A 27,175-nucleotide genomic window follows, 5' to 3' on the forward strand; every position below is an offset into this window, starting at 1 on the left:
TATCATCAACCTGCTCAACTACTTGAACTTCATGAACCTGTAATCTTCCAGCAACAACCATTTCTCTAATAAAAACAAATCAAATTCCACATGTTTGAATTTAGAATGAAGAATTGGGTTAGCACATACATCAACAACACTCGAATTATCACAACATAATGTAGGTGTACCATGTTGTTCATGTAGGTGTACCATGTAGAACAACATGCAACTCAGTAAGTAAGGATTGAAGCCATCTCATATCAGCTGCATCACAATCAACACTGCGATATTCAGCCTTAGCAGTAGATATGGCTACAACTTGTTATTTTCGAGAACTCCATGAGACTAAGTTCCCAGAAAAGTAAATGCAATAACCAGAAGTAGAGCACCTATCATCCACATCTGACCCCTAGTTGGCATCAGCAAAACCAGTTAGCGTTAATCTTGAGGAAGAAACGTAAACCAAAATCAATAGTACCCTGAAGATAATGCAGAATACGCTTCATAGCTTGAAAATGAGTATCAAGTGGAGCCTGCATGACTGACATACTCGATTGACTGCAAATGCTACATCAGGACGAGTAATGACAACATATTACAATGCACCAACAACACTTCTATAGTAAGCTGCATCTTTAAAATTGGATCAATCCTTACTTGACAGCTTACAACTCGACACCATTGGCGTAGGAAAACTTTTGTCACTAGCAAAACATTACGCTGCTACAAATCACCAATATATTTTCGTTGACTCAGCAAAATATCACCTACCTCATAATGAAACCACGACCCCCAAGAAATAGCTCAAAGATCCAAGATCCTTCAAGGAAAACTGTTTGTTCAATTTGTTAATAACAATATGCACTTCATCAAGTTTATTTCCAGTAAGAATAATGTCATCAACATACACCAACAAATATATAACACTAGTAGCAGACTTATGAACATAAAGAGATGAATCAGATTTTGCTAAAACAAAACCCTTAGATTCCAAATACATACTGTCGAAACGATTTTTTTCTTAAAAGGTGAAAAAATGTGATATTTTGAAAACCACATTAATTCTTAATTATCTCTTTTTAATTTAAAAACAAATGCGATTTAAAAGACCTCTTGTTTCGAAAATTTTTGGATTTCCTTTACGATCGAACAATACGGTTCAAGGAGTCGCCACCAATCTTTGATTAGGGTGTGATTGAGCACCCAAAAATGCTTTGTCATTTTAAATAAAAATTAATTTTAATTAAAACAACAAATTGAGGTATGCGTTACCAAAATCCGAGTTCGGGAGTTGGTTACGAGTGGGGAAGGATTAGCACCCCCACAACGCCCTAAATCGGTACCTAGTCGATTAATTAACGTTTTTGCAATGAACTTTACAAATTCGAACTTAATTTAATTTTTGATCCCATAAAACAAAAATGTAAATTTAAAACATTCAAAAACACTCAAACAAATTAAATTAAAATTACCAAGTCATTTTAGAAAGATAAAGAATGTTCGATTATTTACAAATATCGAGACCAGATCTTAAAGATATAACAACCTTTTCTCGATATATTTAAATAAACGAACATTTCTTTTTCTCTCGTTCCCAAATTTTAGGTGACGAATCAATTTTTTTGGTTTCACTTTCGGGATACACTTTTAATTTAAAATCATTAGAAGCGGACTTCAAATCAGTTATGACAGCCCCCTTGAAACAATTTTAAATTAAAAGTATATTACCCTTAATCCAATTATGAATATATCGAGTTATGCAAGTGAAGCTATCATGAAAATTATGCAAAAATGATGTCATGTAAAAATTAATTTAAAAAATAAAAAAAAATAGCATACAATGTGACATAAAAAAAATTATATACATACGTTTTAAAATTATAAATTATAAACTATGCACATTAACATATTATATATACATGTGACCTAAATATAAAAACAAAATCATAACATGCCAAACTATAAATTTAAAAAGTGTATATATACATAAATGTAATAATTAAATTTAAATACACATAAAATTAAACATACTAATTAAAAATTAAAACAAAGACTTAAAGAAAAACAAACATAAATATAATGGATTTAAACCTAAATAACTCAAAATTAATAATTAACACCTAATATTAAAAACAACAAATCAGGACAAACAAAGGCTAAGTTCGAAAATAGTACTGAAAGTGACTAATGTGTAAATAAGCGGCAAATGTACAGTGACTTTAAAGCAATTTACCCTAATAACCTAATATAAAACCCTATTTTTAATTAACCTTAATCTAATTTTAAATTAACCTAGCCGCACCTTACTTTCTTCTTCACTCTCTCATCCCTTCTTCTTCGACAAAACCAGGACCCCTTTCCCCGTGGCCTTCTTTACAACGCTCGACCACCATGCTTTGGTGGCCATCTCTCTTCCGAACATAGCTCTCCATCGCCGCCTCTCGTCCTAAAACTCTACACAATCGAGCCTAATAAAGCCGACCATCATACACAATAACCCGGCGACCACACTAAACCCCAACGCTCACTCCGGCTAGGCCACACGACCAGTTCTCACTATCCATCTCGGCAAAACAATAGCGATGATTCAAGCGAATAAGGTAAACCGACTAAATCTCTTACCTATTTCCTATTTTTTATTTCGAATGAAAACATAAGGCTATGATTCCTATGGAACTTTTTAGATACACAAAATGTAATTTATTTACTGATTTATTCGGAAAAAAATAAAAAATAAAAATTGAAAATTGGCGAAGGAAATGCTACTGTACATAATGATAAGAAAATGAACCTTGGAAGAATTTGCTTTGAATTGCCTTGGTTCATTGAAACAAGTGAATTCTGTTTCCTTTGATATCCAAAATAGAAGTAAATTTCAGTACAATGTTCTTTCTGTTTTTTCTATTTTCTGTCAAAAATCAACAAAAATTGAGGTCTTCCATTCTTTTGCTCTCTGTTTTCCCCTGATCATTTTTTCTTTTTTCTCTTCTGCCTGTGTCCTCTCCTGTTTCTGGTGGTTAATTGTTCATTAAAAACTGACCCCACCCCACTTTGTTTTGGTTAACTCCCGATAACCATTTTTTCGGTTTTCCCGGACTTCACGTGGACTGGCTTGGATGATAATGTTGCTGGGTCATTGGGCTTGAACTGAGTCTTCAACGGGTTAGGTTCTTCTTTAGGCATGTCATTGCTTCGGGTCTGCTCCGACATAACCCCGGACAAAAACGAGCATCTACAGCTGCCCCTCTTTGCTCATTGTCGTGTAACGAGAATAGAGCAAAGATCAAAAGATGATCGAGCTTGTCTGGTTCTAAGAACTTCAAAAGATTAAAGCACTCCATTGTTACTTCGGGATAAATGAAACTTGAAAAATCTTCAAATGATAAGTCTGCTCCCTATTTTTTCAGGGAGTATAAGACTCGAACAATCTTCAACAAACGTGTATGCTCCCTATTCATTCAGGGAGTATAAGACTCAAACAATCTTCAGCAAACGTGTATGCTCCCTATTCGTTCAGGGAGTATAAGACTCGAACAATCTTCAATAAACGTGTCTGCTCCCTATTCGTTTAGGGAGTATAAGACTCGAACAATCTTCAATAAAACGGGTCCGCTCTCTATTCCTTCAGAGTGTATAGAACTCGAACAATCTTCAACAAATATGTCTGCTCCCTATTTCTTCAGAGAGTATAGGACTTGATCTTCAACAAACGTGTCCGCTCCCTATTTCTTCAGAGAGTATAGGACTCGAATAATCTTTATAAAATGGGTCCGCTCTCTATTCCTTCAGAGAGTATAGAACTCGAACAATCTTCAACAAACGGGTCCGCTCTCTATTCCTTCAGAGAGTATAGAACTCGAACAATCTTTAACAAACGGGTTCGCTCCCTCTTTCTCTAGGGAGTATGGAACTCGAACATTTTCTTCTTACAAGTTCGCTCCCTCTTTCTCTAGGGAGTATGAAACTCGAACATTTTCTTCTGCTTTACTACTTTCTTGTGAAGACTTCTTGATGATTTGCTTCACTACTCTCTCATGAAGACTTAAGTTTGATTTGCTTCGAAAGTCGAACCTGAAAATCAAACATTATCAATCATTAATGTGTGCTTGAAAATTTGAAAATCATTATACTAAAAAATTTAGAATTTAAGAGAATCTTTTCGAATTCATTTCTCTTGTGAGAGCTTGTCTCGCCGCAACTAAATGCGAGAGTCTTCCTTGACTTGACTGTCATTTGAACCCCTCCCTTCCTGGGACATTGAATCGGTTAATAACTCCTCCCGCGCGTTTCTTTTTCTTTGTACTCGAGAAATTTTGCTTTTTCTCCTACATCTGATAGTCTGATGGTTTGCTCTAACACTCTTCCGAGAAGGTTTAAAAAAGATATGCTTCACTACTCTTCGATGAAGGCTTAAGATGGTTTGCTTCACTACTCGTTAGTGAAGGCTCAAAATGGATTTGCTTCACTACTCTTTGGTGAAGACTTGGCTTTGCCCCAATCTTCTGTGTACAAGTCACTTTAATCGAGTGATTTCTCTTTTCATACGCGAACATCTCTGTTTTTCTTCTATATCTGATGGTTATCACTTTAGAGTAATGCTTCTTCTGTGGATTAGACCTCTCAATTCTTCAGGGTATGCCTCTTTAAACGTGATTTCTTGCGTTTGAGGTTTGAAATCTTCCTTTCAACTTGTTGGCCTTTTGACATCCTGCATCTTCTCTTTTCCCTGGAAGATCTGTCAAAACCATGTGTTTATGCATGAAACACGAATGCAATTAAATGTATTAGTGTAATGTATTTTCTTTTATGCAAATGATGTTCTCATGAATGCATAAATGTTGAATCAATCTTCACTTGGCTCCAGAATGGTAAGCTCGATCTTCTTCTACTTGATCATTCTTTCAAGGGTTTGCTTTAGACGCTCATGCAACAACTCATAGTTTCCAACTTGCATTTTTGACGAGCCCTCTAATCTTCTTCTATCTCCTTGTCGTCTTTGTTATCTATCTTTATTTCGGAGAAAGTGTTTTTTTTCTCTCAACTTCTTGCTATGGTCAGAAGCATGATTGTGTTGCCCCGTTTTTGGAGACTATGTACATGACTCCCAAACTTCGCCAAGATTAAAGGGATAGTTACGTCTGTTCTGATTTAACTCTTGAAACATGATGCCAAGATAACCCATCCAAATTTCATTTTCATCACATCATTTCTCATTTTAACCTTGGAGTTGCGTAAGACAATCTTCATCTTGGATAATGGAAACAACACATGATCTCAACATTGATTCAGCATCATATTTACTGGCTCGTAAAATATTTAACACATCCATATTTACCTGTTCTGCCCATATCTTTCAATTGGAGAAGTTTTTTACAAAGTGCTTAGAGTTTTTTTGCATGGTATTACAAGGATACCAAAACTCAATGGAGATTAAGATGGGATATTTTGGCTCGCCAACATTAATGCATGTGAAATCACTGGAATAATGCAATTGATGATGGATAAAATAATCATATATGGTAAACTCCACTGTCACTGTTTCACCATTTTCATTCTTCATACCTTTTTATCCCCTTGGAACCATTTTTCAATTCAATGATTGTTCCATAGGTCTTCATTGGCTTCTAAAGATGCCCCACAATAATACCTTTAGCTGGAACAAGCCTTCAAAATGCCCTAACATTTCAAGTTGTAAGACTCACTCTCAACGTCCTCTTGGTCTGAATCTTGTCATTTCATCATGATGTGGGTTCAGTCATGCCCCAATATTATCTTTTACTGGTACAAGTCTTCAAAATGCCCCAAAACCTCAAATTGTAAGGCTTATTCTCAATGCCTTCTTCGTCCGAATCATGTCATCTCAAAATGATGGGGGTTCAGTCATGCCCCAATATGGGTATTCATGGCTCCCATCGTACCAAAATCTCTTGACTTTGAATGCTCAAATTCTTGTGCCGCTACACAACAATATAGCCGAATATCTTGAGGGATTCTCTTCATGTTGCCCTAAACACTTAATAAGTAATCAATTCTTCTAAAAAATGTCTTTTGCTTTTATACAAGTCGTAAGATGTGCCTCTTCTGAATGATGATATCATCTTCTTCTTGATGGGTTACTGACAACGTCACAAGGAAACGTTACAAGCTCCATTCCTTAGTCCTTCTGATTTCTCAGACTATTTGCTTTCAACACTGTGGAATGCTTTATGTTCTGGCATCGCTTATTCTTTCTTCAATGGAGGCAAAAAGAGCCTCGTCAACCTCAAGGACCTTTCACATTTAAGACTATCCTGTTTGAAAATATTTTCTCTTATTTTAGAGATCAAAGAATGAAATAATTTTGTAAAACACTGCCCCTTAATTCAGGCTCACAATTGAATCAAATCATAAACAAGAGTTCACAAAATATCAAAAGAATCAATAGCTCTTTAATATTTTCAGGGTTATAGCTCTTTGACAAGTGTCAAAATTGAGGGGTTGGCTTACTATTTTCTAAGGTTTCAACCACCGAAATATCATTTCCTTCTCAGTCATCGTGAATATTGCAACATGCCTTTTTTTTGGCTTGGTAATTTAATTGGATGCGGATAAAATGACGCAACTAGCATAATCCATTACTAGACTTTCTAGAACACTTCCATTTTAGTTCTCTGAAATCTTTCATTTGTTCAAGCCTCGTAGACTCCTCTAACCAAGGCAGTGCAGAAATATCGATCTAAAAATGAAATTTCTAAGTGCACGTGTGAAATTGACTATAACAGGTGTTCCTTATCTCCCTTAGTCCATTTTTGCCGTCACTCCTTATTTATAAAATTGATTTAATTTGCCATTGTCTGGCTAGCTGAAATCAGCTTTATTGTAATTTGCCTTTATCGGGCTAGCTGAAGGATTCATCTCATCACAAAGTCTTTGACTTGACAATCACAGTAGAGCATACACCGAATTGCCAAGTACCCGATTAAGGTCATGGTTTGAATATAATCTATTCATAAAGCCAGGGCTTTCGAGTTTCCTCTATAACCAATTGCTTTAGCGGAATAGCTCAGCTTTATTGTATACATATAATATATTCATCTTTATCAGGGTAGCTAAATTCTATCCATAAAGCCGGGGCTTTTAACCAATTGCTCTAGAAGGACAGCTTAAGCTTTATTATACATATACTATTATAATATGGGTATACGGATCCAATTTCTTAAGCTTGTCAAGAAGAACCTGTCATAGTCTAGGTGTTGTTGAAAGTCAGAAAATTTCATCGTTAGAATTCAATTCCCAAGCAACTGACCTAAACTAGACTCATATACTCAACTATTCCTTCCGTAAAGATCATAATCGTCATTGAACGTCATCAACAAAAGTGTAATCTAGTCAGTTTTGTAACATCATACACAAAAGATGCCCCATGTTGTCCGCTCCTATACATACCTGAATACCAAGCCTATGGTTCATTCCATTGTGATAGAAGAAGGCTATATCGATCCCTGCAATAAAAATGTATGGTGTTCGATTGTATCTTCTGGGGATAAGGCCAAGGTCCTTATTTTATCAGGTTTCAACTTTGCCATTTTGTCAAAAATTTATAACTCTAACCATTAAAGAGCTTTTAATTCAATAGATATTCAAAGAATTTCAAATCATGAATTTGATTCAATGATCACCATTCTAAAAGTAACATGAGTTCATTTAAATATCATTATAAAAAAAACTGAGAAATGATGAAAAATAAGTTCAAACATGATGTTGCAAATGGGAAATGCGATTGTGGTGGAGCACAACCTTCACTTGTTCAACCAAAAGGCCCTACTTTCCCTAGAATGGCGGGTGCCCCGTTGGATTAGGGTTTTTATCCGCATTCTCTCCCCATATCTCGATCATTTCTTGTGTCAGGACTCCTTTATCAACGAGATTTTCTATCTCTTCCATCAACGGTATGCACTTGTCAGTGGGATGACCTAATGCCCTCATATGAAAATCACAAGCACTATTCGGGTCGTAGCCATAAGCGGATGGGCTAGTCTTCATTCTTAATGGCCTTGGAGTGAGGTACTGATTCTTGATTAAAGGGGATAACAAGTCAGAAATGGGCACTTGAAAAACCTTGAGGGTCGTATTTTCCCAAGACATCTTCAGCGGCCAGTCTCGGACTACCTCTCCTTTAACTTTCTTCTTGTTACTTCCCACTTCTATCTTCTTTTTTAGCATCAAAGAGGTCTCAAGAGTTGAGTCATTTATCTCTGCTTCACATATCTCGCTTTCCTTGATTTTATTTTTCTCCTTTTCAACACTCTCTTTGGCATGTACTTCACTTGTTTCAACCCCATCAACTTTATTCTGGCGATTAATTTTCAACTGCTGAGCATCCACCTCTATAACTCCATGAGCCAAAAGATCTTGAACCTGTCTCTTGAAGTTGCTACAATTCTCGATGGAGTGTCCTCGGGCTCCAGTATGATATTCACAAGTAACATCCTCATTATACCAACTCGGATAAGGGGGCAGCAAAGGCTTGGCCAGACGTGGGACAATCAGTTGGGCTTGGAGCAACTTTGGATATATTTGGCTATATGAAAACTCTTTTGATCCCACTTTCTCCTTGCCGTTATTATGATCATATTGAAGACCTTGTGACTGACCACTGGAACATTCGTTTTGAAAGTTTAATGTTTGACCAACATCTTGGGAGAGACATTGATTTGCAAATCTCCCTTCATCGATAAGTTTGGAGCCTCCGGGGAGCTTAGGTTTTCCATTTTCAAAGCATAATAACCCTTCCGTGATGAAGTTTTGAACTTTAAATCTCAGGATCGTACAATCTTCTGTAGAGTGGCTAAACTCATGAGAATGATAACCGCATGATTTCTTGACACCTTGCCAGTCTCGACGCAAATAAGTATTGTACCTCGGAGGAAAAGGCTTTAAAAGCCCACTTTCAAAGAGAAAGGGTAACAAGTCTGAATATGAGATCGGAATCGGAACCATAGGTGTCCTCTTCTTCTTCTTTCTATTCTTTTTAGCCTTCCTTACTAACACTTGAACCTCCTCTATGCCTCTTTTCTTTGAGTCCGGTTCCACTTTCATATTAGAAGTTTCACCCTTAACTTCTGCTTTTCCCAGTATGATCTCCGTAGCATCTTCTGGAATCTTACTTAATTTTTGGAGTTGACTTGAATTACCACATCCCCTAACAGGTTCTTGATCAGTTGCTATCATCACATTGGCTGCACCACTAACATTCAGATTCTCACTCGAAGTCTTCATCTGTTCTTGATCATTTGCTATCATCACATTGGCTGTATCACTAACATTCAGATTCTCACCCGAAGTCTTCATATTTTCTTGTGTAATAGGGTCATCTGATGATTTATCCCCATATATCACTGTAATCATCATGCTCATCAACTTGGACATCTGTCCCCTGGATTCAACTTGGAACTTCCTTGCTTCATCAATCATTTCTTGTTGGGTCCTTACGAGCTGTTCTTGAATTCTCTCGATCTTACTAACTCGTGCTAAGATCTCATTCATTGTTGTCTATCTTTCCAGAAACACGTCTCAGGGTAACTTCAATTTAATTTCAGAGCTTCTGTCATAGTATCCTTCACAAGTTACTCACGTTTTCATGATTAATGCGTGTAAAAGTGCTTAAATTAAAGCGATGCGAATGCAAATGTGGATGCAAAATGCAAATGCAAAAGGTGTTAATCCCAAAAGTAACAGCTATAGAACAACCTTCATTTAGACAACAAGATTTCATTACACCATGTAATCAAAATACAATTGTGATTCTTCATTTTCTTGAACCGTACTCTTCATGGAATCCGACATTGCATCTCCAAAATGGTCGGCGTATTTTATCACATTTGATGAAATCGATTGTTCTTGAATTGAATCTTGGGATCTTCACCTCCACTTTTAATGGAAAGTGTTCTTCACGTCTTTGTGAAGGGTCTTCTCGTCCTTGGCATTACTGCATCTATCTCCTGAGGGAACATCTTCAGGATGTCTTTCTTTGTGGATCTGTCTTCAATCAGTTTCAAATTTCTTCATTCATCGGATGTCATTCTTCATGAATCGTTCTTCAGTCAGGTTCAAATTTCTTCATTCATCGGATGCCATTCTTCATGAATCATTCTTCAGTCAGGTTCAAATTTCTTCATTCATCGGATTTCATTGTTCATGAATCATCTGAACGCCTCTGGATCTCCCGATTTTGATTACATGGTTAAGAATTTCTTGTCTCATTATGATCGGCCTTCTTATTAGTAAATCACTTGCGAATTAACATCTTTGGATGACATGAAGATGCAAATGCAATAAATCTCAAAAATAAAATAGACATAAAACAAAAATGGGTTAGTACTCATAAGATAAACAACAAGATAGTAAGTACCGCAAACTTCAAATAAAACCTACCCTCACATGCTGACTACCCAATCATGCTTAGTAGATCCTACCCAACATGATTTATACCCCCATGCTTTTGTTATTTGCAAAAAATCCTAACCGCATGATATCTAATTCACATGCTTGTTCGAGAAAATAAACCTAACCACATGATATCTAGTTCACATGCATTTATTCGAAAAACGAAAATAAATGACTCAAAAAAACTTTTTCTTGTGTACCCTCCTCACGGGATTCTTAAGGTTCGGGTTTAGTTCAACCTAAGTTCGGGCTCTACGTTCACTATATGTCGGGTTAGGTTCTAAAGCAATAGGTTCTCGAATTGTCCTTGTCGGTGCCCCCTTGGGATGCCGAACCCTCAATCCTGGCCCATCACAGGCTTTAGGGGATCGAGTTCAATTTCGAGGGAACACACCTCCTTATGTCCATGCGGAGGTGATTACCATCACGAGGACCATAAGGCGTGAGCTCCAGGTGCGATCCACTATCCCATGCGGAGGTGAAAACCACACGAGGGCATAGTCTCTCACTCCTACTTAATTAGGACGGAGCGGGGTTTTAGCTCATGTCATGAAAATGCAACTGTGCAGTGTGTGAGGAAAAGCGAAAAAACACAATAAAAACACTCAAAATTTCTAAATTCACACAATTAATCTGAAATCATTAGCAAACAAATTAGTACAACTATTTAATTGTTAATCGAAAAAAATCAAAATACAAACAAAACTTATTAAAAACCAAACAAGGGATCAAAAATCAAATTAAAACGAATTTGTAATTTTCAATTGCAAAGACAATTAATTAATCGACTATCGGCTTGACTCTCTAAAAAAAAGTCCCCAGCAGAGTCGCCAAGCTGTCGAAACGATTTTTTTCTTAAAAGGTGAAAAAATGTGAGATTTTGAAAACCACATTAATTCTTAAATATCTCTTTTTAATTTAAAAACAAAGGCGATTTAAAAGACCTCTTGTTTCGAAAATTTTTGGATTTCCTTTACGATCGAACAATACGGTTCAAGGAGTCGCCACCAATCTTTGATTAGGGTGTGATTGAGCACCCAAAAATGCTTTGTCATTTTAAATAAAAATTAATTTTAATTAAAACAACAAATTGAGGTATGCGTTACCAAAATCCGAGTTCGGGAGTCGGTTACGTGTGAGGAAGGATTAGCACCCCCACAACGCCCTAAATCGGTACCTAGTCGATTAATTAACGTTTTTGCAATGAACTTTACAAATTCGAACTTAATTTAATTTTTGATCCCATAAAACAAAAATGTAAATTTAAAACATTCAAAAACACTCAAACAAATTAAATTAAAATTACCAAGTCATTTTAGAAAGATAAAGAATGTTCGATTATTTACAAATATAGACACCAGATCTTAAAGATATAACAACCTTTTCTCGATATATTTAAATAAACGAACATTTCTTTTTTCTCTCGTTCCCAAATTTTAGGTGACGAATCAATTTTTTTTGTTTCAGTTTCGGGATACACTTTTAATTAAAATCATTAGAAGCGGACTTCAAATCAGTTATGACAGCCCCCTTGAAACAATTTTAAATTAAAAGTATATTACCCTTAATCCAATTATGAATATATCGAGTTATGCAAGTGAAGCTATCATGCAAATTATGCAAAAATGATGTCATGTAAAAATTAATTTAAAAAATTAAAAAAAATAGCATACAATGTGACATAAAAAAATTATATACATACGTTTTAAAATTATAAATTATAAACTATGCACATTAACATATTATATATACATGTGACCTAAATATAAAAACAAAATCATAACATGCCAAACTATAAATTTAAAAAGTGTATATATACATAAATGTAATAATTAAATTTAAATACACATAAAATTAAACATACTAATTAAAAATTAAAACAAAGACTTAAAGAAAAACAAACATAAATATAATGGATTTAAACCTAAATAACTCAAAATTAATAATTAACACCTAAATATTAAAAAGCAACAAAATCAGGACAAACAAAAGGCTAAGTTCGAAAATAGTACTGAAAGTGACTAATGTGTAAATAAGCGGCAAATGTACAGTGACTTTAAAGCAATTTACCCTAATAACCTAATATAAAACCCTATTTTTAATTAACCTTAATCTAATTTTAACCTAGCCGCACCTTACTTTCTTCTTCACTCTCTCATCCCTTCTTCTTCGACAAAACCAGGACCCCTTTCCCCGTGGCCTTCTTTGCAACGCTCGACCACCATGCTTTTAGTGGCCATCTCTCTTCCGAACATAGCTCTCCATCGCCGCCTCTCGTCCTAAAACTCTACACAATCGAGCCTAATAAAGCCGACCATCGTACACAATAACCCGGCGACCACACTAAACCCCAACGCTCACTTCGGCTAGGCCACACGACCAGTTCTCACTATCCATCTCGGCAAAACCAATAGCGATGATTCAAGTGAATAAGGTAAACCGACTAAATCTCTTACCTATTTCCTATTTTTTATTTCGAATGAAAACATAAGGCTATGATTCCTATGGAACTTTTTAGATACACAAAATGTAATTTATTTACTGATTTATTCGGAAAAAATAAAAAATAAAAAATTGAAAATTGGCGAAGGAAATGGTACTGTACATAATGATAAGAAAATGAACCTTGGAAGAATTTGCTTTGAATTGCCTTGGTTCATTGAAACAAGTGAATTCTGTTTCCTTTGATATCCAAAATAGAAGTAAATTTCAGTACAATGCTCTTTCTGTTTTTTCTATTTTCTGTCAAAAATCAACAAAAATGGAGGTCTTCCATTCTTTTGCTCTCTGTTTTCCCCTGATCATTTTTTCTTTTTTCTCTTCTGCATGTGTCCTCTCCTATTTCTGGTGGTTAATTGTTCATTAAAAACTGACCCCACCCCTCTTTGTTTTGGTTAACTCCCGGTAACCATTTTTTCGGTTTTCCCGGACTTCACGTGGACTGGCTTGGATGATAATGTTGCTGGGTCATTGGGCTTGAACTGGGTCTTCAACGGGTTAGGTTCTTCTTTAGGCATGTCATTGCTTCGGGTCTGCTCCGACATAACCCCGGAAAAAAACGAGCATCTACACATACAGAGTCGCTCAAACCAAGCTCTAGGAGCTGTTTAAGCCCATAAATGGCCTTGTGAAGTTTACAAACAGTGTTCTCATCACCTAACTCGTAACATGATGGTTGAATCATGTACACTTTCTCGGTAAGGATCCCATTTAAAAAGGCATTATTAATATCAACTTGTCTTAACGCCCAACCATGAGTCAAGGCAAGAGAAATAATAACTCATACTGTAGAAGGCTTAACTACAAGACTGAAAACTTCATGAAAGTCAACACCTGGTTATTGAAGAAAGCCATTTGCTACAAGACGAGCTTTATATCTTGCTACAGAACCATCATCATTTCATTTTACCTTAAACAACCACTTGCATTCAACTGCTTGCCTATTTGCAGGAAGAGGAACAAGTGCCCAGGTTTTGTTCTGAACTAATGCATCATATTCCTCTTGAGCATCAGCCTTCCAATGAGGATATATTAAAGCCTCTTCTACATTGCGTGGCTCTCGATCAGAACATACAACCTGAAATATTTTTGGTTTCCAAATCCCTCGTTTAGTTCTTGTAACCAAATGATGGATATTAAGGTTTGTATCATTAGTAACATGAGCATTGTCTAGTGAAACAACTAGCTCAGGCATGATTTCATGTGAACACGACTCGATGTTAGCTCTAGTTAATTCATCAACATCATTGATCAACTGATTAACACTAGTATCAGTCAAATCTTGACTAGTTACAATATTAGGAGTAGGTAAAACTTCCTATTCATTAATATTACAAGTACCTTAAACTAGAGTCGCATGCTCAATATTAGTACCTCTGCCAATTGAAGGCTGATCTTGTGAAACAACAATCACAGGCAACACTCCATTATAAGTTCCATGAGCATCACTATGTTTATCAACAACTTTACAAATACTGTTGGGAAACACTGTCTCATCAAAAATTACATGATAAGATACAAATATTCGACCATTCTCATCTAAACATTTATAACCCTTATGAGATAAGTTGTACCTAAGAAATACACATTGTTGAGAACTATACTCCAGCTTGTGTCTATTAAAAGGTCTTGGAAATGGAAAGCAAGCACAACCAAACACTCTAAAACCAGAATAATCAGGTGATGCTTGATAGAGTTTCTCAAAAGGTGACTTACCAACTAGAACATCAGTTGGTAAATGATTTATCAAATAAACAACAGTTGTAAATGCATGATTCCAAAATTTCAGAGGAAAATGTGCTTGGGCTAACAAAGTTAGTCCCATTTCAACCACATGCCTATGTTTTCGCTCAGTCTTTCCATTCTGTTCTGAAGTGCTTGGACATGAAATTCGATGCTGAATCCCATGAGCAAGAAACCACGCATAAAATGCTTGATATTCACCACCACCATCACTTTGCACATCCTTAATTTTCTGTCCAAACTGAACTTCAACCATTTTATAAAAATGAACAAAACATTGCTCACCTTCAGACTTACGCTTAAGCAAATAAAGCTAAGTATGTCTTCTAAACACATCACTAAAGGACACATAATACACATAACCATCAGAAGAAGTAAAAGGTGTTGGTCTCCATACATCCGAGATAATTAATTGGAAATGAGTTGTGTATTCGGTCAATAAATTACAAAATGGCAGCTTATGAGCTTTGCCTTACAAACAAGCAGTACAAACTTGAGACAAACTATTGGCATCATGATAACTCCGTAAAAATTTCATATTTGAGACCTTTTCTCTTAAGTTATTGAATGTCTACGAGCCCATTTAGGACCACATAAATGCATTTAACAGCATATAGTTACATGTGGTGGAATTCTGTTTTTCGCAGTATTTTATTTTATATTCAATGTTGCTTTATGGGGAAGGTGTTTGTTTAGTGATGTGCATGATTTGAGAGCAAGGAAAAGCAAAAGAGAAATGATGTGACATAAGGAGACTGCTGAGCAGAATGAAAATGCCGAGTTGAAGTAACATTTCGAGAGCGAATAAAATGAAAGAATATATTTTTGAAGCCAGGTGTCCATACTTTCACGTGACCTCTGACCGTGAGCGAGAAATTCACCTCGAGGATCCGCCTGGAGGAGATCAGCACTGCTACAGTCGATCCTGCTAAACCACGCCACCCTGCTGCTGATCCTGTATGTCCTTGAGCTTCTGCAGCGGGATTATGCCTAGTACTCAGCTAGCCACCTAGGCTAGATCAATGCCAGCTGCCTAGCTGGACCAATGCCAGATCTGCCCGATCCTCACGTGAATTAAGCATGGTTTGGGGTATCCTAGGAATTTCAACACCAAGTCCTAGGGTTAATCTTCCCCTATAAATAGAGGATAAAGCCACAATGATAGAGACTTTGGTTCCACGCTATTTTCAGCTTTAAAGTAAGAGGGAAAATGTCTCTCATTTCTCCATCAATTCTATTTGTCGTGGCATTTCTCCATTGACAAGCTTAAGGGAGTGGCATTCTAGTCATCCAAGAGGAGCTAGTTCACTGTGACAGTTCGTGGTGGCCAAGGGAAGCTTCGGCAGTGCACGTCGAAGGCTTTTCCTCATTTTCATTGCTCTTTGCTTTCATATTTTATCATTTGGGTTGTACGGAACGTATTAAATTGCTTTGTGCTTGTTTATTTCGAACCCAACCATGAACTAATCCTATTTGGTGGGAGTTCATTTTTGGGTATTTAATTTTTACTTTAATGAATGGTTGTTTTTCTATGTTATAATCTGTTTTGTTTATAAAGCTCAGTGCCTTAAGGTTGTAGGAGCTATGAGAGTATCCATTCCTTAGGAGATTACTTAGGGTTCGAGAGAATATCTAGGTAGTATATCCTTAGTGTTCAAGAGAAACTAAGGAGGAATTACATAAATAAGGGGTTCTAGATAGTAACTAGGCCTAATCCACCTTAGAGATAAGGATAAGATTTCATTAGACTAAAAGGAGTTGTGCATGAACGATAGGTTAGATGTTAATGTTGTCGTAAAAAGGTATTGCTGAGACATATAATGTTATCTGGATCAATAGGATCACTACAGGGGCTTACGCGAACTGGTTTTGCCAGGGCATCTTCAATCTGTCGAGTCCCTTACTAGAGATACATAGGGCACCCTAGTAAACTCTGTTGGGCAGATAAGGCATAGAAGTAAGATCATTCTGAGAGGTAGACTTAGATTTTCCTTAGTGACCCCCTATCACTCATTCCCATAGTAGCTTATCGTGTGAGAAAGATAAAGTGTAAGTAATTAAATCATACTTTTACATTTAATTTTGCCTTGACATTTCCATTTGATTGCACTCAACACAATTTAATTTGCCTAGACATTTCCATCCAATTTGCCACGACATATCCATTTGCTACTGTAGATGCTTAATTTGTCTGGGGCTTATATCATTTGCAAATGAAAGCAGTTATGGGGAGTTAAAAACCAGAAAAAAACGTGGGGGGTCAGTTTTGATCGGAATTAACTGCTATAGGAATAAAGGAGAAAAAATCACATACACAGAGGGGGGAGATCATAACAAAAATTGAGAAAAGAAAGCGCACGAAAAAGAGAGAGCATAGACCATTTTCTGGAAAAAATCAGAAAAGCACAAGAACAAAGGCCCAGAAAATCCTTCATTCGCTTTTTTTCTATAACAAAGCAAATATAAAAAGAGTGTGTAAGTATTATTCCTGGCCCGAGCTATTCAAATAGTACGCAATATAACAGGGGTACCTTACCTTTTTTCGAAAGTAATACAAAGCAAAATCAAAATTCAATTCCTGTAAGATTTTATTTCTATGATTATTTTCATTTGCAATTTTTTATATATTTGTTTTAATAGCTTTCAATATAAATTCAAAACTCAAAACAAAGGGAATAGAGTGAGTCTAGTTTACTGTCGAAGTAGAGAAGTAGACAATCGTTGAGGTCCCTTCGTCGGAGTTGTAACGTCGCCGGAGTCGAGAGAATCCCGGATTCAAACTTAGATTTAGGGCATTTAAGATTTAGTTTCGTTCTTAGGCTACAGATCTGAAATTTGGGAGAAGATGAGGGTTTGTTTAAGACTAATTAGGTCGGTTTTGATCTATCTGGCCGCAAGTGATGGCCGAACCGCGGCGGTGGCATCTTTGGGTGAGTTTACGCTCGAGCGTGGAAGATAGGAAGAGGGTTGAGAGATAGGAATGACGTCGTTGAAGAAGAGAGTAAAGGAGGGGAAAGTGAAGAGCGACAGTATATGGTGGTTCTGTTTTGTGAAGGGTCTCGATCGAGAGACCAAATGTGAGGAGAGAGAAACATTAGGTGAGAGACTGCTCTCCACTTTAGTTTTAGGTTAATGCCGTAAATTGCCATAATTTGGCATGTATACTTTAGGTTAAAGGTTTATTTTATGGGTTAGTCCTTATAGTTTAATATAGGTTTTGCTTTAATCCTAAACTCTGATTGGTTTCATGTTTCCTTGTTTAGTTTCTTAATTATTTAGTTTTATTGGATATTGATTAAAATTAGAAAATTTATGGCCTCGTAATTAATTAGAATTTAAATTTGGTCATTTTTATATATATGTACATACACTTTTTTTAAATTTTTAGTTTAGCATGTTATGTTTTTTTTTATATTTGAGTCATATGTACATAATATATCAATATGCATAATTTATGATTTTTAATTAAAATATATTTTATATAATTTTTTGCATGTCACGTTGTATGTTATTTTTTAATTTTGTATAATTAATTTTTGGTATGACATACTTTTTTTCATAAATTGCATGATAGCCTCATTTGTATAACTCAACATATTACATAATTGGATTAAGGGTAATACCCTTTTAATTTAAAATTGTTTTAAGTGGGCAATCATAACTGATTTGAGGTGCGCTTTTAATGATTTTAAAATAAAAGTGTATCCCAAAAGTGAAACCAAAAAAATTGATTCGTCACCTAAAATTTGGGAACGAGAGAAAAAGAAATGTTCGTTTATTTAAATATATCGAGAAAATGTTGCTATATCTTTAAGATCTGGTCTCGATATTTGTAAATAATCGAACATTCTTTATCTTTCTAAAACGACTTGGTAATTTTAATTTAATTATTTTGAGTGCTTTTGAATGTTTTAAATTTACATTTTTATTTTATGGGATCAAAAATCAAAATAAATTCGAATTTGTAAAGTTCATTGCAAAGACGTTAATTAATCGACTAGGTACCGATTTAGGGCGTTGTGGGGGTGCTAATCCTTCCCCACACGTAACCGACTCCCGAACTCGGATTTTGGTAACGTAAACCTCAATTTGTTGTTTTAATTAAAATTAATTTTTATTTAAAATGACAAAGCATTTTTGGGTGCCCAATCACACCCTAATCAAAGATTGGTGGCGACTCTTCGAACCATATTTTTCGATAGTAAAAGAAATTCAAAATTTTTCAAAACGAGAGGTCTTTTAAATCGCATAAGTTTTTAAAATAAAAAAGAGACAATTAAGAATTAATGTGGTTTTCAAAATCTCACCTTTTTTCACCTTTTAGAAAAAATCGTTTCGACAGCTACCATGTTGCCATCGTTTCATTTTCACATCAGTCATTCCATCTTGCCATAACATTATCATTTGTATATACCATCACTAACTTTAATTAAGTGACAAAGTAAAATTCCTTGACCGAACTTATCAATTTCCCCCAATCCCTGTGGATATGATACTCACTTATCATTGTATTACTTGTTCGATTATATATACTTGCACATAATTCTTCATCCATATTTAGTACCCATGAATAGCGGACAAGTTTTTGGCGCCGTTGTCAAGGATTGACAATTGGAAGTTAATTTTTTTGTCATAGCATTTTTATTCTACTTATTTATTTTCATTTATATATAGTTTTACTTTTTATTTTCCTTATCTCTTTCAGGTTTTTCTTGGTGTATGACAAGATGACACTGGAACGAGACATTAGAACCTGTTGAACCTGAGATCGAGAGGCTTTTTAGGAGAATAAGAACGTGCAAATATGTATCAAATCGGAAATCAAGACATTGGTCATGAGGAAGATCAGAATGCCGAGATAAATCTAAATGCTGAGGATGCAGCCAGACCTCGTACCATTTGTGATCACTTAAACCCTATCTTGGATGACTTAAATCCTGGAATTGTGGCACCAGAAATTTAGGCAGCCCACTTTGAGCTCAAGCATGTCATGTTCAATATGCTTAATTCCATAGGGTAATTTGGGGGTATGCCGAATGAAGATGCCAGACAACATATTCGTAACTTCTTGGAGGTGTTTGATTCTTTCCGTCAACAAGGAGTGCACGAAGATGTCTTGAAGTTAAAGTTATTTCCATATTTTATGTGTGACCGAGCAAGGGCTTGGTTGAGTGGTGTTCCAGCGGGTTTAATGGAGTCCTGGACTGATTTGTGAAAAAAAAATTGATGCAGTATAATCCTCTGAACATGAATACCCAACTGAAAAACAACGTTGCTTCTTTTCGTCAAGCTGATGACGAGTTAATATATGAATGTTGGGATCGATACAAATGATTGCTTCGTAAATGTTCGAATAATGGTTTCCAATATTAGTCGCAAGTGGTGATGTTCTATAATGGGGCTAATGCACCCACGAGGATGATGCTAGATGCCTTGGCAAATGGGACATTACTTGACAAATCACCAGTAGAGGCATTTGATATTCTAGATAGGATTGCCACAAACGATTATCAATTTTCATCAACAAGGCTTGGACTTGGGCGCAAATCACATGGAGCTTTTGAGCTAGATTCTAAGGTTACGGTGTTTGTCCAACTTGCTGCTATCACCAATATGTTGAAGAATTTGCAAAGACCAAGCGAGGTGAGAGAAGTGAATACATCCAATTCAGCATGTTTATTATGCCATGACAATCACAATGTGAGTGATTGTTCGACCAATTAATAATCCATCAATTATGTAGGCAACTTTAACCGAGGCAACAACAACCCCTATTCTAACACATATAATCCTAGATGGCATCAACATCCAAACTTTTTGTGGGGAAATCAAGGAACCAACAATACTTATCAACCAGTTCAGCAGCATAATTTAAATGACTCCCAAGGTTTTTCAAACGAATATGCCATGTCATAATTCTCACAAGGGAGGGCCATCTTCATCTAACACCAGTTCTTTGGAAGCCACAATGCAAGAGTGTAATACCCCAAAAATTTAGACAATGACCAAATGAAAATTTTGAAAGTTTGATGGTCAAAGTAGAAAATTGAGAAAAGTTTAGGGAATTAAGTGATAACTTCCTAAAAATAATTTTATTCCATAAATAGATGGTTTACTCTTTAGAGTGAAGTTTTATAGAAATTATATTCTAGGATTTGGAAATTTAGTAAAGAAAAATTAGAAAGGGTTAAAGCCGATAAGGAATCGATAATTTCAGATCGAATGGGAACTTTACAAAAATTTGAAGGATGTTATAAAATGGTTGGAAATATTATTTTAATATTTTGGATCAGAGAAATTTGGTTTGGAAAGATGCAATTTTTCAGATTTAACAGAAACAGTGGAATTTAGTGATTAAAATGCAATTTTTGGAAATTCAAGGGGAAATTCAGAAATGAAAGTCAAATTAATTCATTTTTGACTTTGTATTATGATAATGATCAGATGACATGGTTTTATGGTGAATATGGAAATTCATTAATTGCAAAAATGGAATTTCTTATTGAATGGAATAAAAAAATGTCATTGTAATATATATTGACATGTGATAGATTTATTTATCATTAAATATCAATCATGGATGAGCATTTCCAGCTTCTTCTTCCTCCAAGGGCCGACACTTTCAAGCAAGAAAGGTAAACATTTTTAGTTTGAATTTTGAAGCTATTTCTTGAGAATTAGACTCGGTGTGGTTAGGAAAAATGTTCTACGTTCAATTCTCTACGTTTTGACATGAATATTACTAGGGTTCATGTTCAAGTTCAACTTGAGTAGATGAAGGGAATATTGATTCTTGTGTTTTATGGGTTTTGAAGAGTTAAGTGATTTTAAAGAATTGGTTGTAAGATTTGATGAAGAACCTAAGGATGAGGTTTAAGAAAATAGTTTAGATTTTGAGATTTTACAGTGGATTTGAAAAATTCACCAGAATTTATATAAAAATAATTTTTTGAATTAAATTTGTTTATAACGTAATATAAATTATATGATATGATATTTTTAAAATATCAATTACCAATTAAGGAATTAAAATTCTAAATTTTATTTGAAATGAAAATGGTTTTCGAAATTCGGGTGACATCTATAATCTGTATAGGTATAATTATACGGGTTATGGGTGTTACAAAGAGTTCATAGCAACAACAAAGACATTGCTGCAAGACCATGCAACCTCCATAAAAAACCAAAGAGCCCTGCTTCAGAGCCACGGTTCATTGCTGAGGGCATTGGAGAGTCAGGTTGGTCAAATTGTTGCGGTATTACAAGAACGTCGACCAGGACATCTGCCGAGTGATACTGAAGTCACAAAACCTTATGGAAAAGAACAATGCAGTGTACTAACTCTCCGGAGTGGTACACAAATTAATGTCGAAGATAAGTTTGGGGGAAGACCGAAGAAGGATTCACCCCCTGAGACCGTGCAAACTGAACAAGAAGTGTTGGAAGAAGCATCAATGGAAGATGATAAAGATGAGGGTTTATCGAGTAAAGCGACTGAGGGGGTAAACAAAAATGCCAAGGTAACTTCTGTTCACACCCCGTCAGTACAATAAGTTAGACCCTCGCCTCCTTTCCCGCAGAGACTGAAGAAGCATAACAAGAATATTCAATTCAAGAAGTTTTTGACATTCTGAGTCAACTTCAAATCAATGTTCCTTTTCTGGAGGCTATGGAACAAATGCCTACATATGCTAAGATCAAGGAAATTGTTACCAAGAAAAGACAGGCTGAACAGTACAAAACAACTGCCATGGCAAAATAATTTTGCTCTTCTTTAAGCAAGCTGCCACCAAAGAGACATGATCCGGGCAGTTTTTATCATCCTATGTTCGATAGGAGACAAATTTGTTGGGAAGGCACTATGTGACCTTGGCTCAAGTGTGAACTTGATGCCTAAGTTAATTTTTATGAAGCTTGGAATAGGAAATACGATACCTACCTCTGTCATCTTACAATTAGCTGATCATTCACATGTTCATTCCAAAGGGCGAATCGAAGATGTCATTGTGCGGGTTGAAAAATTCGTTTTTCCAGTCGACTTTCTGATTATGGACTGTGAGGTCAATGCCACAGCACCCATAATTCTGGGGAGACCCTTCCTAGCTACTGGTCGTATTCTCATCGACTGCGAGAGGGGCGAGCTAACCATGTGAGTGGCCGACCAATGTGTCACTGTGAATGTCTTCCAATCTCTCGAATACATAAATGATTCTGAAGAATGCCAGAGCATTTTAGAAGTAGATACAATAATCGCAATAGAAGCAAATCAATTTTACCATGACAATTTCATTCATCTGGAAAGTGATGAGAGGTTACTTGAAGGCTTAAAGGCCGAATAGCCTAATAATTTTTTGTCCGAGGAACAGTAGGCTAGCTTCCTCAAAGCTAGCCCAGGTACACATTTTGAACCTCTTAATTTCTAAGAGTTTGTTTCTCCTAAGCCCTCATTACATCATGCTCTTACCCAAGAGCTAAAGAATTTGCCACAACATTTTAAATATACTTATCTGGTAGTAATGAAACTTTACATGTGATTATTTCTTCTGCCCTTACAAGAATCATCCCCTTATTTCATCAATTTGATCTTTTAATATTCTCCTTATAAGAATCATCCCCTATGCCTTATTTCATCAATGCAGCAAAGAAACTATTCTATTTCAGAACGATATAAATCCTCTAACATTATACTACTGGTTTATTTCCAATCTTACTTCAAATTCATTGAATAACAATTCATCAATTTAGTAAGAAATTAAATTCTCCGAATTATAATGGGACACTTTCAATATATCTTACTTATCCACACACTGTACCCTAATATATTTGTCACTGTCATATTACTATAAATAACTTCTAATTGAATTCTCAATTCTTTCACCAATTTACTACTAATATATAAACATGCAAGCCTAAATCAATCATTATCATAATGTATTTATTTCACACTAGAAAGATACCTGCTATTATCTCCGGATCCTCAAAATCTTCATTGGTATTGATATTATACATTCGAGCAGTGGAACGTATTTCTTGTTGAGTAGAAGATTCAGATTGGCTCCTACCTCTTCTTCTCCTTCTCCCTCTCCCAGGTATCATAACAGATCGTTCCGACTGTACTGGTTCTCCTTTCCCCAATGGGCAATCTCTCACAAAATGTCCCATTTCACCACATCGGAAACAAGCTCCGGATTCTACCCTACATATTCCACCATGATATTTTCCACAAGTCTGACAATGTCTCTGTTGGGTTCTGTCCTCACCAAATCCTACTGATTGGGTCTGTCTAACTTTCCCCTGATTTGATTCTCTAACGGAGGATTCTACCCTTCCAGACCTTGCCTGAGACTGAGTACCAGAATCTCTACCCCTTTGGGTGGTGCAGAACTCGATAAAGCCCCGGTTCTTTTAGATGATTGGGTTCTTTGATCCCCAAACCTTTCATTCTGAGCTCTCTCTAGAGCTTTAGCACGATTTACTATTTCTTGAAATGAGGACAAGTTCAATACTATTAGCATTTCTTTCAACCTTGGGTGCAAGCCCTCTACAAACCACTCACACACATCCTTCTCTGTTGGAATCAACTCAACCGCAAAACGACTTAACTTATTAAACTCGCACTCGTACTCATACACTGTGCGATTCATCTGTTTCAGATTCAAAAATTCTTGTTTCATTTGACGGATAAATTGATCTCCTATATACTTATGCTTAAATTCTTCTAAGAACAAAGACCATGTCACTTGATCATTGGTCATTCTCAAAGTGACATTTGTCCACCAAATTCTCGCTTGCCCACTAAGCAAGGAGACCACACCATCTAACTTCTCTACATTAGAACAGTGAAGTCCCTCTAACATAATTTTTACATCATTAAGCCAAAGGTCCGCAGCAACAGGACCTTCTTCGGCTTCACCTTTAAACTCTGTAGCTCCTAAACCCTTCAACTCCTTTGCAACATTCATTCTTGGAGTTGAAGTAACAGGAGGTTGATAACGCGTCAATACCGCATCTAATGTTCTAAGAACACATCTTGATCAGTTACAGGCACTCCAGAAGGTGTCTGTTCTTCACCTTGCCTGGCCAGGGCAGGTGAATTACTACTCTCAGCGGGCCGATCATCTCCCGCTTGACTTCTATAACTATCATGTCCGGACATCTATTAAGAACAAACATATCGTTCTATTAGCAAAACAACATACTCATTACTATACCAGATCAGAAGTTTTCACTATTTTGTTGGCATGTATACATTATAAGACACCCTAGACTCTTGTTTATGCCGAGAATCGGCTAAACCGTAGCTCTGATACCATTAAATGTAACACCCCAACCCGTACCCGACTTGAATACGGGTCCGAGATGTCACATTGACATTTTTCAAAACCTTTACTCTTGTAAAAGTACTGAACATTTGAATTTATATTAAGAAAATACAGTCAAATATTATTCAATTGGGTGTTGTATAAAAATTTGAGATAAAAACGTTTTTATGAACGGTGAAATACGATATGAACAGTAATACAGTAACCTGCTACAGTGATTTTTCGTAAATTGTACATAACACTCGTAAAAATTTAACAGTTCATTTCTTTGCATTTGTACTTATATATATATGTTTAAAAGATTACAAAACTCGATCAGAGCATAATACCTAATTTACCTACTTTAATTACATGCCAACCTATTTATCATAATAATACATACTGTGTAATTTACTTCTGATCTGGTCTTTGGGCAGAGATATGTTGTTACTTTGAACTTAGCTTTGATCCTTCTGCTTCTCAGTACCTACGTGTAAATCACTTACACGCTAAGTCATAGACTTAGTGAAGCAAAAAAAAACAGAATAACAATAATGCATTTTTTTTCATAAATATAAACATTCAATCTATGAATTCAATCGAGTCTCATATAATTCAGTATACATGATAACCTGAGATAATATAAGTACTTTTCATACCTTTTTATCGTATAAATACATATATCGAACATTCCTTTACATACCATGTAACACATATACTACTTCACAACAAAACATACATAGTAGCAAATCAATTTATTTATTTACTCTCTGTAAAGACCATGTATTAGCCCATGTATACTTTTGAGAACTCAAGGTATGTGAGTACATTGAGGTTGTGCACCACTATGCTGTCACAACAGCTCGATCAATGTCCCGAAGGACCAGTCCATAGATTCCGAAGAACCTAGGTAAACAGTCCATATGTTCCGAAGAACATAGGTAAACAGTCCATATGTCCCGAAGAATATAGGTAAACAGTCCATATGTCCCGAAGAACATAGGTAAACAGTCCGTATGTCCCGAAGAACATAGGTAACCCTCGACCCTTGGCATGCCAACTATACCCCTAGCTCTCATATCACATAACATGGGCATTATCATTTATGACCGTTCACATTACTTATTCATATTCTTACTCTTATAAACACATATCGTTTCTTTTCAGTCACGTATTACATATACGTGTAATCCTTGATCTCATAATCACATGTTCCTTCTCTTCTATCACATACCAAATGTATGTGTAAACACATATCTAATATCATATGTTGCCTTTTCATGTAAGCATGTAAATCATGTAACATATAAACATACATCCATTTCTATGTACTAATGCATACAGAGTAATCACATAACATTATATAAGTTACTTCTTACCATAGTAACTCTATCATTGACTCATCGCAAGCCAATGTTTGATCAATCACATAAGTACGATTTAAATTGCACTCACCTTAGCCTTGCTTTGATTCGATTATTCCGGAACTTGTTTAGGCTCAATATCTACATAAATATATCATTTCAAAACAACTATCAGAAGCCTAAACTTTAAACTTGATGTTAATAACTTAAACCGATTTAATAAATCGAATTCTATATTTTCATTTAGGGGGGAATCGATACCCCCCCTAGGGGAATCGATACCCCTGAACAATCTGGAATTTTTCGTTCAAGAGGGGGAATCGATTCCCATTCATAGGGTATCGGTTCCCTCTGCCCAGAAATTGCATTCTAAGCTCGAAAATCATCAATTTTCAACTCAAACCTTCCTATTTTACTTCCTTTAATACTCCTAACTTTAATACACATACTTAAACTTATTTCTATTCCATGATCACTTCTTTAACTTCAAATCTAGTCATTCCTATGTAATTACAAAAATTCTACTAGTTTTGCAACATGTTCAAATTCCTATTCTAACACTTCCTATCCCTTAATTAACTTGATGACAAGTCAAATTCAACTTTCAATTCTCAATATACACTTTATTTCAATATTTCATTCAAAACTCATAATCTTTAAATCCTCATAACCTCTTCATTTTGTTGTTTTAAAGCAAAGTAACCCTTCCTTAATCTTACTTAGCATCTAATAATCAAAACTAAACTTAAATTTCAGCACATAATCAACTCAAGAGACAACTTACCTTTGCTTGGCTTCACACGTGGAGAAGAGAAAATGAAGAAGGAAAAGAGAGAAGAGATTTTTCTGGAAAAATCTCCA

This window comes from Hibiscus syriacus, unplaced genomic scaffold (assembly GCF_006381635.1).
Source record: "Hibiscus syriacus cultivar Baekdansim isolate YM2019G1 unplaced genomic scaffold, ASM638163v2 tig00111239_pilon, whole genome shotgun sequence".
NCBI classification, from domain to species: domain Eukaryota; kingdom Viridiplantae; phylum Streptophyta; class Magnoliopsida; order Malvales; family Malvaceae; genus Hibiscus; species Hibiscus syriacus.